The sequence below is a fragment of the Spermophilus citellus genome (assembly GCF_964194105.1).
Source record: "Spermophilus citellus genome assembly, chromosome: X".
Lineage (NCBI taxonomy): Eukaryota > Metazoa > Chordata > Mammalia > Rodentia > Sciuridae > Spermophilus > Spermophilus citellus.
In genome coordinates, this window is record NC_138190.1 from 12,547,333 (window position 1) to 12,559,645 (window position 12,313).

General features: G+C 40.2%; 1 protein-coding gene across 1 annotated transcript in view; it reads left to right on the plus strand.

Annotated features, from left to right (window-relative positions):
- Positions 1-12,313, plus strand: part of NHS (NHS actin remodeling regulator) — a 337,999-nt gene that overhangs the window by 215,316 nt on the left and 110,370 nt on the right. The gene's annotated exons all lie outside the window — the stretch shown is intronic.

Sequence of the window (12,313 nt, forward strand, 5' to 3'; positions counted from 1 at the left end):
CTGGAGCATATTTTCATTGTTTCATTTTATTGAGCATATTCAGCACTGCTGCTATTTGTGGCCTCATTGGCAATAATTCATACCGAGACTCCTCATTTAGCAGGCTGAGCTTGGCAAGAAGAGTCCAATAGCTAACATTTATTGAGTACTTATGAGCTCAGAACTGTAGCAAAGGCTTTATGTGTACAGACATGTAAACAACGACTCTATGAGGTAGAAACTATTACCTGTTATCCTCATTTTAAACATGAGGCAGTTGAGGCACAGAGCAGGTTAAAATGACTCGCCCAAGGCCACATAGCTTGTAAGTGGCAGAAATAGCATTCATATTCAGGGAGTTCTGTTCCACGATTTGAGTTTGCAACTGCTCAGGCAAGCTGCCCCTTTGAGTCTCATAATAAAAGCATGATTTAGGTCAGCTTCAGGGAGTAGGGGTTAAGGCTGTTTGAGAGTATCCCTGGTAGTCTCTGGTGTGCTTGGTGGATCTCAACAGCAGCTTCCCACTAACCAAGCAAGAAATGGAGGATGTTTTTAGTTTCTTTTCCCACAGAGGAAAGTGGAAACACTCTATGCCACTGGGATTACTCATCCAACAAGCTATTTGTAAACACCTACTCTTTTTTATTTTATTGAAGTATTTTTCTTCTCCCACATATTTTTATTGGTGCATTATAGTTGTACATACTGATGGGATTTGTTGTTACATATTCATACAGGCAAACAATACAAAATATAACAACATAATTTGGCCAATATCTCTCCCCAGCACTTCCCACCTCCCTCTCTCCACCCCACACCCCTTGGTCTCTTTCTTCTACTGATCTCTCTTTGATTTTCATGAGACTCCCCCACCCCCACCGTTTCTTTTCTTTTTTCCTCTCTAGCTTCTACATATGAGAGAAAACATAACAATCCTTAACCTTCTGAGTTTGACTTATTTTAAACACCTACTCTTAAGGACCATAGTGGCTGCCAAGGAAACAGCAGTGAACCAAACAATTCCAAGTCGCAATCCTGGGGGGAGGATCCATTGTGGTGTACATCCTGGTCAGATTCTCCCATCCACAAAGATGGAGAATGGAAAATCCAGAGACAGGAAAATAAGTAGAAAAGCAGGAAAAGAGAGAAATGGAGAAATTAATGTTCCAAATGCTTTCTGTTTCCCTCCCTGGAAGGAGTTTTCAGTTTCCCAGGATGACTCTTCCCACCCCACCCCCATCCCACCTATTAGCCTAAGAAAGTCAAATCAATGATGACACTGCCCAACAGAAACTTCTGATGATAAAAAAATATTCTATATCTGTGCTGCCCAGCAGTGTATCCACTAGGCACACGTGGCTATTGAGCTCTTGAAATGTGGCTAGTGTGACTAAAGAACAAACTTGTAATTTTTCTTCATTTTAATGAATTCGAATTTAAATATAAGTAGCCACATGTGACTAGAGCCTTCTATAATGGACCATATACAACCCTAGAACTTTACTGCCCTGAACATGGCATCAAGCCCCCTCTTCCCAACCTGGCCCATGTTATTCTAATTATATGTTCCTGAATTTCACTGGGAAAAGTTTTGACTAGGTGGCCAGATCTGCAGCTTTCAAATGTGCATATTTGGATTTAAACTGCCTTAAATCCACGAACATGGGCTGTAAAATTCTAAATCCAGTCTTCCTCTTCAGAGTTGAATTTCTTCCCACAGCTACCTAGTTTGAACACATTTCCAGGTAGGTAAGGAAAACAGGAGATGCTTTAAAATCGTTGTTTAAAAAAGCAAGTAGGAGGTAAAAGAAAGGGCAGAAGGGGAATGAAACAAAGGCTGATATTGTAGCATCCTACCAATCTATGTTTCTAAATCTCAGCAGCCTTGAAAGAGAACATTAAGATATCTTTTACTCTCAGGCTTGGCTTCCCAGAGAGAGGGAGCCATAAATGAAAGCCTGCTTTGTGTGGCTATACTGTGACTGCAGAGACAATGAAAAAAAAATTTTTTTAATGTAAGTTGTGTGTATGCTGAAGCCCTTGTCGCTACAAACCAATCTCACAATTAGCTACTGTTCACCTTCTTGGCTCCAGTCTTTCTAAAAATAATTATGATAGTAACTTATTTTTTAAAAAATTAAAAAGCTGCTACCTACACTCAGGGCAATTTTTTGGATCCTAAAGGATTTAACAAACAGTACCAAAGCCTGGGGCCCTAGCTAACCCAATCAGCTTGAAACCTGAGCAGTTTTTATAGACTGAATCAGATATGGAATGCCCTTCACTGAAATCCTGACTGTTAGGATAAGGCCAAAGTTGAGCTATGGTTAGGACATACCAGCATTGTCGGGGATCCATTGGAATGGTCAGTGCCCATGCTGTTCAATTGTTAAACATTTTGAATATCACCCCTGGATATTGTGGCTGTGCCACACCTCCAAGATAAGAAATTATTTCAGTGAGAAAGCACTTAGCCATCCCATCCTAGTTAATGTAAAACAAAATACAGTCAGACATTGAACAAGACAGGTATGTAAATTAAAAAATTACCTATGGGAAAACTTGAGCCAAGGCCAAAGTGGAAGTGTTGTGAAAAAAGTTGTGAAAGACCAGAGGATGACATGGGGGTGTCAGGGATGTTTGTAAGAAAAAGTGGTATTTGATCTGGGTCTTGAAGAACGAATAGGAGCTCACTGGGCACAGGGCACTGTGGGCAGAGGAAACAAGGTGTGAAATACCCACCAGAGAGAGAGAGAAAGAAACTACAACTGTAATGTGTTGGGAGCCTAGAGTTTTAGTGGTGATGGTCAGGATAGGGATAGGAGATAAAGTGGGGGATCTCTGTTAGTGTCATATTCAAAGTATTTCAAATGCCATGGCAAAATAAATTTAATTCTGTAAACAATAGGGAGTCATTACAGTTGGTTTTAGCATGTTAAGAGATGGTGGGGCTTGCTGGCAGAAGATGACAATTAAAGCCACATGACAGAGTGACCAGAAGGGAGAAATGGACTAGTGTCAGGGAAACTAGCAAGAAAGTAACAGATCACATGAGAGTTAAGGGGACCATTGGCCTATGGCAGTAGATGAGGATGGGAAGGAAGGAAGGAATGGAGTTGAGAGCCACTAAGATGTAGGATCAATGGCTACTAGCTACTGGATTTGGAAGATAGGGAGGAGATGAAGATGGTTCTGAGAATAGAATTCCAGCTCAGTGGACCTGGTGGAAATGGACATTGTTTTTCAGTGCTGGGAATTGAACCCAGGCCTTGCACATGGTAAATACATGCTCTATCATTGAGCTACACTCCCAGTTCTGTCCAGAAGCCTTTTGAGGTAATTGCTCCAGAAGGTAGTTGGAAATCCATCAGCATGTTATTCTACCTCTACAGTTGGACAGGGAGTTTTCACTCTCAGTTCTTCCTGAGTTGATAATGATCTGCTTTATTAAATTGACTTTCCTTATTTGTTACACAATTGAGTAATCAAGGTCTGGTGGTAACTGCAGAATCTCTACCTAAGAAGGAATTAAAGTTGACCAGCTGGCTACATGAAGGCTTTTCTTCCATAGGAAGAACATTGCTTTCAACTGAATTGTATATTATGGGTCTATGAAAATACAACAAAGAGAGAGAACAAATGTAAAATAAATCATTACCAAATAAATATCACCAAAACACAATTCTCTACCTCCCACATGAATGATAGAATCAGTTGCCCAGGAATAATCAACACAAAATGAAACAAAACAAATATGATGAATGAAAATGTGGAGCTGCCTACTTTATTGTCATTAAAAAGGATTTTTGAGTGGTTTATGTGTTCATAGAAGCAGAATAATTATTTTCATTTGGGGTTGCTTTTGATGGTAGTCTGATGGAGAGCTAGAGCAATCCTCCAAACAATCCTTTGTTACCACCATTATAAAAACATTATTCCAATATATCAGACTGAATAATTTCTCTTCTGACATCCAGATCTATCACCTTGGGACCACATTTCTTCTTGAAGATCCTCTTTCAAATATAGAGACTTAGCTACTGAAGCTTTGCTGTTTCTATTGGATTGGGTTCTACATCTCTTGAACTGTTTCTCTCACAAATTTTTCACCGGATATAGCCAAAGTAATGTAACTTTGTCCCCCTTTATTAAGTTTTTATTCCCCTTGTCTGGGCAGAGATAACACTTGCCTCTCCAAAGGCTGTGAGAAGTCATTGTATGCAGTGAATTTAGATACCTTCTTAGATCTGTGATCTGCAAACTTCATTCCGTGTAATCACATAGATCTGTAACCACTACTCATGTATGAACTTTGGTGAAGCCTGCTAAAGATTACAGCAGATATGCTTGTTTAGAAATTTTACTGGCTACTGTTTTGTTTCAGGATGGCTGGCGGGACCACAAATTGAGCTTAAGATGTATCTTGAAACCCCTTAGCCGTGCCCCACATTTGATCAGAATCAGTCAACTCCTTTGAAAGTTATCATGAAACAAATAGGCAGATAAAAGCAAAATGCTGAATTGGTGAGGTGAAACAGACCCCTTGTTTTGGTTGGTTATTTGATCTCAACCCATATCCTGTCATTAGGCACATTGTCAGATTGAAGAACTAATTCCAGACTTCCATTTCTATGAGGGAAACCAGTGAACACGATCAGAGGGGAGGGGTTTCTCCTCCCCTTGCCATGGAGCCACTCTTCATTTTTCTTTTCCTTGTTCTAGAGGCACCTTGCTTGCATTCAGGCCTAAGGCCTGTACCTATTAACCTAGATCAGTGGACAAAAGGTGCTCCTACAAAGATGAAGGCTCTTCAGTCCTCCCACTACTGCAACCTAACATGTGACTCCTTGATTTAAAAATTAAAAAAAAAAAACAAAACATCTAGGAATCCAGGCACAGTGGCTGTAATCCCAATGATTCAGAAGGCTGAGGCAAGAAGATCTTGAGTTCAGAGCCAGCCTCAGCAATTTAGCAAGTCTCTGAGCAACTCAGTGAGACCCAGTCTCCAAATAAAATATAAAAAGGGGTTGGGGATGTGGCTCAGTGATTAAGCACCTCTGGGTTCAATACCCAGTACTACTACTATTATTACAACTATTACTACTAATGTCCAGGAGAAGAATTATCAAAGAGATAGAAACATTTTGAGAAAGTTTTTCTCTTTATTGTAATAATAAAGTATCAATCCTAGTTCCATTTAAATTGTCATCTACTGGGAGTTTAAGGAAGACCAAAGGGCAAAATTCTAAAACTTAATATTTTTAGCCAACAAGCAAGAGCCAAATTAACCATATCCAGGTACATAGAGATGAGTCTTTTTCAATTCTTATCAACAAGGGCACTTCTCTATGTTTTTGAGTATGAAAACTGTCTCCTGGGAAGTGAAAGTCAAGGGTCCTCAAATCCATAGCATCAAGCTGGGGACCTTGTGAGATTTGTGTATTTTCAGGGAGTTTAGATGCAGCTTGTCAGGGAACTGTCAGGGATGCAAAGGATATTAGTCTCAGGCACTGTTCCGATCTCATGCATTTGAAATGAACTTGAATTTAACTTTTGGTGAAGCATGGTTGGTCAATGAGATTCAATAGTACAGTTTGTTCCTCACTCCAGCACAACAGTTTCTTCTAGGTTTGTTTTCTTTTCCCCAGCATTTTATTATGAAAAATTTTCTAGTAATTCGAGTGGGTAGCAGGGATTTGAATCAGGTAGACTCAGACACCAAAGGTACTCTGTATTTCCTCATGACTTCTAGGTGCATTTTATATTATGATAACATAACCATTCATCTCATTGAAATAGGCAAATATTGTCGTCTGGCACTTTGAGCACCACAGGTTTGAAATGATCCATTTCTTCTTTTTACCTCCTTCCCCCAGCTCTTCCAATCATCACTCCTGCTCCCACTTCGCAGACTCCAAAACTCAGAGGCACCTTTGTTGCTCCTTGTCTTGCTTTTTCAAGTCCAGCTGGGTCCTACGGGGACTTCTTTGGAAATGTCCCTCCCAGCCTTCCCTGCTTCTTTTGGGTTGCTGCAGCCCTGGTGTCCCCCAGATTTTGTTGAGTATTTTTTCCTGTGCCACATTCTCTGCAGATCACTTTCTACACATTATCCTGTTTAATCCTCATAGCAGTCCTATGGAAAAAGGGATTATTATCCCCATTTTACAGATGGGAAGAGAGACTCACAATGCTTTTTCCCCTCATGGTTTTTCTGTATTCTACTATACTCTGGAAATGCCCTGGACCTTCCAATTTCTGGGCCATGCTTTCTGTGCCTTCTTCTTCTAACTATCTACATTCTGCTCATTTCTTCAGGCCCAGCCCAGGCTTCCACAGCAGGAAATGATCTCTCCTTAAATCACAGCTCTCGCCCCCTGTACCACTCCCTTGGTCCTTCTCAAACACAGCCTTGCATGACATTCTCCATCCCTGTACATGCCTTATCTTCCAAACTAGATTGCATACCCTTAGCTGCCTGTGTATAATAGGTGTTCTGTATAGATGTATTGATTGGTTATTTTTCAAAAGTAGCTGCTGTTTTCATCACTAACACATCTCTTAGTAATGACACAGTAATGATAGTGAACAAAAAGTAATGGTGCTAAGGGGGAGGTGAGAGCTGTCTCTCCATCCATCTTTCCAGTAGTGTTCCAGTATTATATGTTTAAGGGTCAAGATCCAAATGTCCATTTGTACTAAAAGCAATAACTCCCCCAGATTCAGTTTGTTTGCAGGGGGAGGGGGTACAGTTTTATTTCCTTTAGACCTTCTACTTGTTCTGATTGTTGTAATCTTTTGAACAAGAGCTGTTTTCTTCTGACTACCTGTGATAAAAGCAGCATTTTCTGGCTTCTTTTTAGAGGTTGAGAAACTAAGTTTCTGAAGGTACATCTAATGGCAGCAGTGGAGGAAAACAGATCAGTGGCACCTGCTTTCAACCCAGGTCTGTGTTTAGAGCACACACCTCACTTCTGTTTTCATAATTTTCCCGAAGAAAATCTCTTCACCTCCACCATGCATTTATTTTGTTAAATCCCATTTAAGGTGGACTTTAAGTGGGGTGTAGGATGCATGCCTGTAACCCCAGCAACTGGAAGATTGAGACAGGAAGATTGTAAGTTCAAGGGCAGGCTCTGCAACTTACTGAGTCCCTGCCTCAAAATGAAAAATAGAAAGTACTAGGCATGTGGCTCAGTGCTCAAATGCCCGTGGGTTCATTTGCCAATACCAAAAAAAAAAAAAAAAAAAAAAAAAGGAAAGAAAGAAAAAGATGAACTTTTAAATATCTTAAATTTACTATGACAGTGGGATAAATACCAGAATGCATTTAAGCACAAGAGACTTATATTTTGGGTAATGACTGACTAGATCATTCTGGCCAGTGTTTCTATGGAAGATACTAAAAATGATAGACAAACTATAAAGAAGCTACAGATCTATTCACTTTCTGGGAAATGGAATGAATTAATGGCTTTGTGATTAATCTTCTCATAATACTATTGTGCTCAACATGCACTTTCTTTGGGAGGTAGAAACAAGAGCATGGCATTTGGTTTGGTCTTGTGAGATTAGAAGAGACACCTGGTATCACTTAGTATTGATTGGGTTGGGAGGCAGTGTTAAAGTGCTGAAGTGCCTGAGTCCTGCAAAAGAAGGTCTGCGTTGTTGAGAAGTGATACTGGAGAGAGAGAGGATGAGTGATAGCTATAAGCAGTGGCCCTGGCTTTTCAGAGGCACAGAGCTGTTGACAGAACAAATAATCACATCTAAAAGACTTTGAAGCTCCCCACATGGTCAGCAGACAAGGGCCACAAGACTCAGCCGTAAATGTTGGAATTCGTTCAGAGAGCAGAGAGAAGGACTTGCCTTTGCTTGAAGCCAAAACCAATCTGAAACCACAGAACCTCAGCCCCAGGGCTAGGGCTAGGCAGAAAGCTTGCTTTTGAAACCTGAGCTGTGTTGCTCTGGTGGTGGGGGATGGGGGTGTTGGTATCTATTCCACTTGTATAAGCAAACCCTCTGATAATTTTGACCTTGGGAAAAAAAATTTACACAATCCTTTCATCACGGCGGGTTACATTTTCCAAGTGCAGAGCTTTGACTTTCAATTTATTGGTATACTATTAGCGCACGCTTGATATGTGCTTGTTTTATTTCCAGTATGTCTTACGTTAAGTGTCATTAGTCTACACTTATTCTACCTCAGGTTTGAAAGTTAACTCAGGAAATCCCAAAATGAAGATATTCCCCCTTGGAAATTTCCCATCTTCATTGTGTGATAAAGGTTTTTGGTAATAGCCAAATACAGCGCCAGGCCTTCAGTGGATCTGTGGGGCCAAGAGTCTGTTATCAGTGTTTTGTGTTAATCTGGGCTTTCTTCCAAAATGTTACCAATGCTTTTCCTCAGTCATCACCTCATGTCAAATCTGTTCTTTCTCTCTACCTCTTCCTCCTGGGTTCCCTAATCTGGCTTTTTTTTTTCTTTTGGTACTAGGGATTGAACCCAGGGGTGCTTTACCATTGAGCTACATCCCCAGTCCTTTTTATATTTTGTTTTTTGAGACAGGGTCTTGCTAAATTGCTGAGGCTGGCCTCGAACTTGCTATCTTCCTGTCTTGGAAGACTCTGGGATTACAGGCATGTGCCACTTCACATGGCTCTAATCTTGCTTAATAACACCACCAGTAGCTTCATCCCTTCTTCTTTTATTCCCCTGATAACCTCATATTTGTTTACTGTGTCTTTTGCATTTCCCCCTTTCCTGCCAATTTTTTCTTTCATTGTTCCAGGGCAGCTTCTCACCATTCTTGCTTGGAATATTGTCCTGGCCTCCCATGAGCCTATTACTCCCCTCCTCCTGAACCACACTGGTCCCAACCGATTCACTTGGTGTGCCTGGTCCTGACTCCCTCATCATTCCCTGAACATACCATGCACTTGCCCACATGCATTCCTTGACTTAGGCGATTTCTGTCATCTGAAATACTCATCCATTTAGAATATCCTTTTAGAATATCCTGCCAGTCTGTCATACTTCATCCTAAATGCTCCAGCATGGGAAGCCCACCCTAATTTCCACAGGTAGAATTCATCACTTTTTACCCCATGCTCTTGGAGTATCTTATGGTGAGCTCCATTTCAGCATTTGTTTCATTTTGCCTTGATATGAAGTGTGTGTGTGTGTGTGTGTGTGTGTGTGGTGTGCGCATTTGGAAGAACTAAACTACAAGCCTATTGAGCCCAGGAATGATGCCTCATATGTCTCTGTGCCCAACTAGAGCACCTAGCAAGCACCCAGCCCTGACAGCTAGCTTAATAAATGAAACAAGTGAATGAAGGATATCCCTGTGTTGGAAGTAAAGAGAAGTTAGCATTCGCTGCTGTAAGGACAGATAGAGAGATTCTTTTGTCCAAGGTCCTTCAAAAAGCAAGGTGAGTTGGGGACACTGTTACTTCTGTCACAGTCCTCTGTTAGCTAGGGGATATCTTTCTTCAGAGATCCTGCCACTAGATGTCTGGTAGTGATTTGTTATTTTATAAGTTGAGTGAGTCTGTGCATCTGTGGTGAGAGCTTGGGCTCACAGGTAAATGTTATCTGTGTGAGTCTCTTTTTATTCTTGAGTAGAGCTGTCCCATAGGAATACAATGTGAGCTGTATGTGTCATTTTACATTTTCTAGTGCTCAAGTTAGAAAAGTAAAAAGGCAATATTAATTTTGATAATGTCTTTATTTAGCTAAATATATCTAAATTATTACCACTTCAAAATGCAAACAATATTTAGAAATTATTGAGACGTTTCTTATTCTTTCTTGTACTAAGTCCTAAAAGTCCAGCATGCATTATACACTTATAGCATATCTTAAGTCAAGTGCTAAATTTTCATCAAAATACTTGATCTGTAGTTATATTTCATAATATTTAGTTTCACATAGCCAAGTTCTTCCAAATGTGTTTAAAACTTTCCCAATTATTGAATTCAATATCAGCTTTTATTTATTTATTTATTTATTTTTGATACCAGAGATTGAACCCAGGGATGCTTAACAACTGAGCCACATGCCTAGCCTTTTTTAAAATTTTTTTATTTTGAGACGGGTTTCACCAAGATGTTTAGGGCATCGCTAAGTTGCTGAGGCTGGCTTTAAACTTGGATTCTCCTGCCTCTCAGCCTCCAGAGCCACTGAAATTATAGATATGTTCCACCACATCCAGATAACTTTTTGAATTAACTAAAACGAAATAAAATCTTAGAATTTCATTCTTAAGACACACTAGTCTTGTTTCAAATGCCCAATTACCACATGTGGCTAGTGGCTATTGTATTGGAGCACACAGCTCTAAGGTACAAAGATTTCTAAGTATTATCCAACTCATTTCTCTGCCCCCACAATGTCATTATAAAATTTTAAAAAATGTGATGGGGAGAATTATTAAAGGATTCAATTAGCCAGCTGCCTTTTTTCTTCAGCCTTGCCACCAACTTCTTCATGAAACTGGCAGGCTGCTGGCTTCCTGGGGCTGCTGCAAAAGGTAATAGGATTCTGTTGACAAAGCACTTGAAAATCCAGGAATGAAACAGCCCGTGTAATTCCCAGGCTTGTTGGCCAGGCTAGCCTGTGGGCTGGGGTCTGTGTCTACACTGCAGCTACCCCCACATAACCACACTGATCTGTGCTTCCTTCTGTAGCCAAAGTCTACATTGCTGTCTCACAGCACATAAGTCAATTGTGTGTTTTATCGTCCACAGCGTTGGGATGCCTCGTTTTTAGATGCTCATGGCTTTGATCAGATTAGACCATATTTGAAGTTTCATTGCTTAACTGCTTTTGAGTGATCAAATATGTGGAAAACGTCTTTCTCAGTGAAATGGCATATTTTCCAAATTCAAAATAGTTGAATATAATTTTTCCCCTTCCTTCAAGTTTCCCATTGAATGGCACCCCAGAGACCAATTTAAAGCTTTGAAAGTTTAGGCCCAAAATGTTCTGGAACAAATGAAAATGAAGTGTATTACCTAAGCTAGTATCTAGGCTGTCTTGTGCAAGACCATGAAAGCACTCAGCATTATTTATTTATAATAGGAAACTGGGGTTAGTAATCAGTTTCCCCAGAATTCTGTGAGGGCAAGGCGTGGCCCCACAGCTAGCTCAGATGTGAGATTTGAGACCTAAGGGGAGACTGAAATGACTCTAGAGCCATAAGAGTTTTGAAACAGGTGCAGTCTCTCTTCTTCCCCTCTGGGAAGCGTGCTGTCCACAGTTGGATGAGTGCTTCAGCAGCAGTTCACTGAGCTCTTGGATGAAAATGGCAAATTTCTCCCCAAATGAGCTTATTATCTGCTGCTGTTGGGTGCAAGGCGTCCCTCAGCTATGGCGGGAATTACAGCTTCCATCTGTTCCCTAATGTGAAAAATGTGTGCAGGCCTCTGTGCTACCAGGCTACATGAACTTTAGACATTCAGATCTGCTGACACATTTGGGTCGCGGCCCTCAGAATGGCTTTTGTCAATTATTTCATTACATATCCAAATAACCATCCTGAGGGTGGTCTGGATTTGTGATCTGTGACAGTGTGGTGCTGACATATTTCTTGCCTTTGGAACTCTCTGTTTTTTGGCTTTGTTTAGGAGTTGATGATATATAAGGACTCAGGATATTTAATCATTATTACTTTTGAAGTGAGCACAGTACCACCATTATGAAACATTCTTGGGCACAGTTACAGCCAAATCCACATCATTAATTCTTGGCTTCTTCCCAGAGTCTCCAGTCTTTCACCTTGCTCCATTATTTTGTTCAGAAATATCAAAAAATGCTTTGTGCTTATAGAGCACAAATTCTCATCAGAAAATTGCAAGGCCCTCTGCAAACTTTTTTTTTCTCTAAGTACAAATAAATATCTTCAGAGAGCCATGCATATTTAAGCATGTTTATTTGTGCTGGGTTTTTTCAGTGGGCAAAAAATAAGTATGGCTTTCTATGTGTTCATTTTGGAATATAGACATGGAACATGCAGATTTAAATTTTGCCGGACATATTTAATAAATATTTCTTGAGTAAGTGATTAGATACAGAGTTATAAAGGGTCTTGAGAATACAGCCAAGCATTAGTTTCTTTTACTAATTTTATATACTTAAACATTTTCAGAGTTATGTTGGGTGCATTAGATGGAGAATTTGTTTGTATTAATTAATGGCTGCCTCTGATTGTCACCTGGAGGAGGAAATGCTTTGACTAAGTAGGCAGGATTAACTCACCAAGTGAAAAATACAGTTACTTAAGACTTAGCTTAAGTTTAATTGTGATCAGATGGTCTGGTGACTGGTTGTTTG